This window comes from Brassica oleracea, chromosome C1, assembly GCF_000695525.1.
Source record: "Brassica oleracea var. oleracea cultivar TO1000 chromosome C1, BOL, whole genome shotgun sequence".
Classification (NCBI taxonomy): domain Eukaryota; kingdom Viridiplantae; phylum Streptophyta; class Magnoliopsida; order Brassicales; family Brassicaceae; genus Brassica; species Brassica oleracea.
Genome location: NC_027748.1, coordinates 41988672 through 41996950, shown reverse-complemented (window position 1 = coordinate 41996950; position 8279 = coordinate 41988672). Strand labels below are relative to the sequence as shown.

The 8279-nt window shown below is 33.1% G+C and overlaps 1 protein-coding gene across 1 annotated transcript in view; it reads right to left on the bottom strand.

The window, feature by feature from the left end:
• Positions 1-2986: 2986 nt before the first annotated feature.
• LOC106328880 (probable beta-1,3-galactosyltransferase 16) overlaps positions 2987-8279 on the bottom strand; it is a 13119-nt gene continuing 7826 nt past the window's right edge. Inside the window, exon 6 of the mRNA XM_013767510.1 lies at positions 2987-3090. The gene's annotated coding sequence lies outside the window, so the exon portion shown is untranslated. The remainder of the gene's footprint in view (positions 3091-8279) is intronic.

The window sequence follows — 8279 nt, the reverse complement described above, 5'->3', positions numbered from 1 at the left end:
AATGACAAATTATTTGCCAGCACCACCAAAAACTCGAAAAACCCTATACAACCGAAATTTTATTTCCATATATTATTTGTTTATAATATGTTTTAAAAACAAACCAAAAAAAAAATTGTGATAAAGAAGGAAAGTTTTGATAGAATGACCAAAATGTTTCATTTAATAGGTAAAATGATCTTTATACCCTAGATATATAAAATTTAATTAAAAAATATTAAAAACATTAAAAAAATAAATGAAAAATAATTAAGTAATAGTCTTAGATTATACGTTTTCAAAATAAAATTTTTTTAAATAATTTTTTTAGTTGATTTTTTAATTGCAATTTTTCTCTATTTTTGTTTTCAATTTATCTTTTTGTAATTCTAGCCGAAGTTCACAACAAGTAGAGCGACAACTTCGGACCGCAACCAATTATTGCTAGGATCATTAGGATGTGGCCCATCATAAATCACACAAATAAAAATGCTTTCCTAGGAACAACTTTCATTTGTCTTGACATCTATGTTTGTCTAAAAAATACTTACTTTTAATTATTCCAACAACATTTCAAATAATTGCTTTTAACCACTCGACAGGAACAAAAAATGGAAGGGCGGGTGCCTATTTCTACGTATGACACAATGTACCAACGGTTCGAGGATGGAAAAATTTATCACATTAGATATTTTAATCTTCTTCCCAATAACCGACGGTACAGGCTTACCGTTCAACCATACATAATCAATATCAATGAGACAACAATTATAACACTGATTCAAGAAAACATTCCACCGATTACTTCATACATTTTCCGGCCCCAACGCTATCCCTAGTTGATCAGCTTAGCAAGTGAAGGCGGCTAATTTCAGGGAGTTAAATCGCATATCTACCAGGAAAAACTAAATCGTAATCATCACAAGTATCATTCCAAGGTTACATGAAGGTAATCAACTAAACATAAAGTTTATGTCTAACTAAATGCTTACAAATATTTCACTTTTCAGGGAAACTATCACTCACAACCACACCAGGATCGCGCTTTTACTTTGACAGCGACATAGATATCATAGGAATAAACTGCTATCCTAAGCCTGATGGCATACCTCCACATGGATCAAACTACAAGACGGAAACCGACGCCAGTCAACTGTTTTAAAATTTACACTTCAATGCAAACAACCGTATATTTTTCAAACTTACTATTGTTTAGAAAACAGAAACTGATCACCACATCGCATTCAAACAAAAACTTTATGGTTAATTCTACAACGAACAAAAAATAACTTCCAATATCTGATACTTAAAACTACAAAATATAAAAATTTACTTTAATAAAACATATTATCCGCGCGGAGCGCGGACCCCGGCTCTAGTTACTATAAACATGACTCTCGTCTCTCGACATGATCAGATCAATGGTTGAATTATATGTCTCAATTTTTATTTATTTTATATTTCTATATTTTTTTTTTCTAAAGTAATTTTTTACTTAATTTATTTTTTTACTTTGAGCTATAAGATTGAGGTTGTATGAATGTAGTTTAATTGTTGTCTCTGCAGGCATCCAACTAAATGTATTGGCAATCGTCTCTCTTGACCATGCCAAATCATTTTAACATCAGTATTGGCAATTTTCATTGAAGACATTATTAACACTCGATTCGAGCTTGATACAAGATGAAGAAGATCGACGAAAGAGAGATTCGAGAGAGAATAAAGAGAGCTGAAAGTAGTTTGTTATTCACATTAAACTTAACTTTACAATACTAAGTTACATGTTTATATACTTAGCTGGTATACACAAGTAAACCGGGTAATCTAATCACTAACATTGAACCGGTATCAAACCATCTATACTAAGAGACATGTAGGTGAATGTGTTGCCGAAAAGGAGCCAATCCACTTTGAATTCAGTGTGAAGCAGGTTACTTTGAAGCCAAAGTGGGTTGTTAGAACATCAGAGGCAAAGGTTGGAACACAAACCCTCACTTTCATTTGATATGTGGAAAAGTGTAACAAGGCAGCAACTGTGCATGTCTTGGACCTGCTGAAAACAATCAAAATAATGAAATGCTCTAGTATATACGGTATGTTAGGTTGAGTATGAGTCATTAATTTTCATTGATCTATACCCTCTTATTAGTGCATCACATATACAGATTTTATGCATTACTTTTTAAAGTTACTTTATTTCTTATAGAATCAGTTTACTTTCTTTGTTTTTATAGAAGGTTTAAAGTCAAATAATCACCTTGTCAAAATTTTGATCAAAAAAACTAACAAAGGTGAGATAAAGGAAGGAAAAAACAAGCAATATGTATCTCAACTACCGATGTATTTGATGCCTTGTCACCCACATAAATATTTAACCAAATTATTGACAATTTCCAAAAACTCTTTTTAAGACGGTAAAAGTTAATGCTAATGTTTTCTTGATTGTTGAAAACTCTTCTCAAATTGTTTTACCCACAAACAAATGTAATCAAAACTAGAATGATGACAACGATAAGGAAAGCACCATCTACAGTCTAAGAAGAGGGACTAATATGATTAGCGTATGTTTATATAGATTTTTTCCAGTAAAATAGACCTCTCAAAGTATAAATACTCTCTCTAGTAACAAATCATACTCTAATCATGAGAATATTTCTAAACTCATACAACCATGAAACTGTGCTACAAACCTCTAGTCGATATTCTCAAATCCAACCAAACAAGACATAAGATTACACCTCTTGATATTTAAAAGAAAATGTGCACTATATATATTCATGCTTTATGCCACAAAGTGACGAATATGTAACTTTGTTTCATCAATTTCTAGTAACATCCCTATAGTAATAATAAATAAACGTCAAACCCTAGTTTTAAAGCCTTTTCTCCATAGTCCCAACTTATTGTCCAACATCAACTAAAATTTCCAGATACTATAAGCGAAAAATGGCAAGAAAGAAAATTAGGAATCAAAAGAAGCCGAAAATTCTCCAAGAGATCTGTAGTGTTTGGTGTGAATGATCCAGTTACCAGAAAAAGTTGGATTACATTGCGCGTTTATGAAACTGTGAGAGGGATGCAAATCGAATTTGATGGTGATCATGTGGGTTACAAGAAATAATTGGGATCGATTTTCATCTTTCTCTATGTGATTGACATCATCAAATCTTTTTTTTTTTGTGAACATGCAACTCTAGCTGGCAAGGCTACCCGATGGATAAAATGCAATTTTCCTAAATAAAAAACTCAAATTTCATAGTTTTAGCTGAAAGTCTACATTACTTTAACAAAAATTACACCAAATTCTCCAATTCACCTATAATCATCTAATCATTTCAAGACTCATTAAAATCTAATCATTTCAAACCACTTAATTGAGTATTTTGGTTTGCTCTCTTATATTTGTGGCCAATAGTATGCCTGATATTTCAAGACTTTTGATATAAAATTTCACCAAAGTCTTGGCATGTGACCATGACCCCAAAATCCATCTATTTTGGTTATGTTTTCTCGCTATTTTTTGTTATTCAATTTGCCATCTATGGACTCAATTTCCCTTCAGATGGATGGCATCTAAATCTTCAATTTCTATTGAGTTTTTATCCTCTAAAACTGTCAGATCTCTCAGTGGTTAACCTTTTGGTCATCTTATTATCATTTAATTATGCTTCTTGTTGTTCAATCCTCTTCTAGAACATTGTAATCAAATATTGTCATATGAAAACGATGTACTATTTTTCCACTTTAGTGAGTATTTTGGTTTATACTTATTCGTTTTGATCTCTTATATTTGTTGCTTTGATATTTGGAACGTTCAAAACTGTCCAACAATCTTAGCAGCACAATCAAATGATGATAAATAAACACGTATCTCAAAACAGAACATATATCTTCAATGATTTGCCTAAAATGGATATTAGCACTTACAATGCGACTTTCTCGAAGAATTTCACGGGAAACATTAAGAGGAAGATCGTGCGAGTCCACAACACCCTTGTAAGTGTGCTGTGAGACCGGTACAGAACAAATCCCAGCAGCATCATTCCTCCGACGCCTCTTGTTTCCTGAGCCTTTCTTCTCTCCTCCTCCTTCTCCTCCGGCATCAGGATCAGGTCCCTCAACTTCTTCTTTTTTTGGCTTTTGATGTGGTGGCTTTGACAATTGGATCGGTAATATAACCCTTGTGAGACAGAACAGTGACGGATTGTTCGAGTCGTCCACACGATAAAGTTAAAGTTTCCAACCTTGAACCAGAAGCGACTGTTCCTTCGTAACGGGACTGCTGATTATATTTTGGTTGTAAGGTAGTACAGTCACTTTGTTCTGAACGGGCACACCACTAACTAAAACCTGTCTTTTAGTCAACGGACGCCAAGCCATAGTGACGTTATCGAGGAGCACATGCATTGCGGGCATCCTTCGGAAGTCCGTCGTGAAGAATAACCAATCCGCCTTGAGATCTGTGAAGAACTTGTCTTTCTGCTTCCAGGGAGGCTCGAGGTGCACATTTATGACAAATGTCGGAATTCCAACATTCATACCATTCATTGCTTTGATAATAGCAACAAAGCAGGACTCGTCTTGTTGCTCTGCTACAGGACTAAATCCATCGAAGTAATGAAACACATTGCTTCCCTTCGAGTTAGCCTCAGCGATCTGTCTTTGATCTGCAGAGCAGAACTGTAAATCATCCAAAGAGGCTCGCAATGTGCAGCCTATGAGACCACATGTCCTTTTCATGTGCCGGCACGTGCGGAAAGCACAAGGAAGCTGTAAGGGTATGGCCATAACGTCTAGAACATCTGCCACCTCCTGGAAAAAGGAAACTTTAGGTTAATGCCCATACAAATGTGTTGAAAAGGCCTACATCGAATTTGCATCCACACAAGAGAAACAAGCTTTGGGTATTAAATCAAATCTCTTAAAATCAAGCTTTGGGCCACCTCTCCTAAATTGATTTCCTGTGAATCAAATCCCATAATAATCTCATAAGAAAATCAAATCATAAGAAAATCAAATCAAATCCTCTCGCATAATCAAATCGCATGTTTTCCATAATAATCCATAATAATCTCATAAGATCGCATGTTAAATCCTTTCTTAAAATCGCATGTTTTCCTCTTTTAAGATCGCATGTTAAATCCTCTCTCATAATAATCTCATAATAATCCATAATAATCTCATAATCAAATCAAATATATACTATTAAAGCAGAATCCTATTGTACTTTTTACCTTAGCCTGCCATTTCTTTACTAACATTGCATGTTTCATTAAGGACAATTAAGTAATATTAATAACACATTTATATTGGGCCATTTTTTTCGGATCCAGCCCACTGTCCACATCAGATCTCTCTTGGGCCATTTGGGCCGATTAAGAAATCAGATCCAATTCTCACATTTTTTTTTCCTTTGGACCATTGAGTCCAAGTTCAAATAATTTTTTTCAACAATTCTTAATTATTTTTCTTTTCTTAATATAATTTAAGCATTCGTAAAAAAAATTGATTTTTTCATTGAAAAATATAAATCTTTATTAAAAGTATATAATTATTTTTATTAAAAATATTAACCACATAATAAAATTAATTTATCAGAGTTATACCAACTTAATTCATTAAAAAAATAAAGTTTAATTTTTAAACATAAATAGTCATTTAAAATGAAACACGATAAAGACACATAAAAAATTTAAGTCTTTTATAAAATAAAACACAAATATATGAAATATGACATTTACTAAATATTTTGACCATTGAAAAAAAAAGAAAATAAATCTGCGCTTTGAAAGCGCGGATTAAAATCTAGTCCTCTCTTAAAATCGCATAATCAACATCTTTTCATTGTTCACTAACCAGTAACCACACAAGAAAATCAAATCAAATCCTCTCGATCGAGTTCGTCGAATAATCAACCTAATTAAATCGCATATAACGATCGAGTTCATCAAAACCCTAGGATTCGATACCTGTTCGTTTGCATCTGGGACATGCTCAACAGAGTCCACTGCTCGCAAACGGTCTTCCATGTTGCGGCAGAGAATCGGCTCTTCCATGTTGCGGCGGAGAATCGGCGGAATCTGCGGAGAATCTGATCGGAGAATGGGAGCGAGAGAATCGGAGTGGATAAAATATTTTCCGCTGATTATGGATAACCATTTTTTAGATGTTCGAGTGGATCTGATCCACACACACAAGAAACTCTAAAACTCAAGATCGTTTGTTGCTTTAGAGAGAGAGAGAGAGAGAGCTTGAAGAAACCTTAAATCAAAACTTGTGTTACATGTTCAAGTCAATCCACACAAGATGTGTTTAGATCCACACAAGAAACTCTAAATTGTGTTCAGATGTGTTAGACATGAGATGATATTGGATTCAAAAATTTAATTGATTATGAAATAATTCAAGTGAAGACATAAATAATAGATTTTAAAATATTTTAAATGATTTGAAGAGGATTTTAATGCATTTGTCTAATTCTTTCATTTTAGATTTTTAAGAAATATAAAGAAAGTTGATAGAAACAAATTTCTTTAAATTTCATGATTATTTGAATCTTTATCTAAAATGCACAAAAAGGGAACACAAAATTTACTTATACAATAATAAAAACATAATTATTTCCATACCATACATATACAGAAAGTCATTTTAAAAAATGGAATAAAAACTCTACTAACAAAAAAATTAAAAAAATAACTATATTTATATCACTATATAAAATGTAGAGATAAGACTATGTCGGAATATTAAAAATTTTGTTCTTCCACTATAATTTGGATTACACAAATGATATACTTTTTCCATTCGTCAAAACAATATTTTTTTTTTTAAATTGATAACAAACATTTCCAAATCTATCATATTATAATAATCAATACATTCGACGTACATATCTAATAAATAAATGTATGAGGAATTCTCTTCAAATCTACCATGAACCTTAAGAATTGGTTCTTTACATTTTCTATTGAACTTTCATTTATTTTTTTTCAAATACAATTACTATGAAATCCAAACTGGATTGTGTGTGTTTAATGTACTGGGTGAAGGTAGATAAAATAACATACACTATCCCATCATCTAAACCAAGCTCATTCCCCACATAGCATAGTTATAGTAAATTAACCAGTGATAGAGAGGCATGGAAAAAATGATGCAATGTGAATCTCAGTCACCTATGTATCTAACGCCTTGTTATTCACATGCACCATCAACCGTGTAATAGATATTTCCCCAGTGCTATTTGGAAGACGGTACAAGTTAACTCCAATCTTTTCTTGAAAGTTGAACACGTTTTGTAGATTGATATCTCCACAAACTGTTGTAACGAAAACGATAAGTATGATGACTATAAGACAAGTGCAAAATAACGCCAAAGATGAGGTCCTAAATATTAATTAGCCTCTAAGCGATTTTCCTCTAGAACTGTTACCCACAAAATATACCTTTCAAATATATTCAACCCTTCCAATAATAAATCAGCCCCTGGATCATCAGATTAATTCGAAAATTATAGAACCCTGAAATCCATCCAAGCACTTTGTTGATAATCTAGATGGGTATTAAGATCCACTGGCAGAGCCGGCCCTTGGATCAAGTTAATGAAACATGACATCCAACCAATATTTTATCAACTAATTTCGGCCACAAATTTTGCAAATGTATCTTTAGTCAGTGGTATAAGCTCATCAATATAAGTTTGATATGTCCGACCCGGGTTCAAGGCCTTTGAGATGCCTTTTTTGCTTCTAGTCTCCTAAACTCTAGGACCAGCTCTGTCCACTAGTAGATGGGTATCAAAACGTACTGGTAAATGAGTAGCAAGACATGTTCGTGAATAGGTAGTAAAACATGCTCGTGGATGGGTTGAACAACATAGATGAGATTCCAGAAAACAAGCGGCATGAGAGACCACACTGAAAGAGTTAAAGAGAGAAATGAAAGAGGAGCGCAGCATAGTGCATTGCGACAAGCTTTTGTGATATGATAAACATTTTTTTTTTGAGGAAAGGGTAGTACTTTTCGTTTTCTTTTTTGTCTTTCTATCTAGAAAAAGATAACCAATAAATAAAAGAGAACCTGTTATGAAAGTCAGAGAACACAGCGCCGCATAACTTGAAATTATAAATGATGTGGGGCCCGCTGCACTATTTGCACAGTAGGTTTTTTTCTTTATATATACGATCAAGTTCGATCGTTTCAAATACACACTTCAATCTTCCCTTCTCTCTCAGATAAACACTTTCTTTCAGTGTTATAATTTTCTACGGGTATAAAATTTTGCCCTTATATAAATT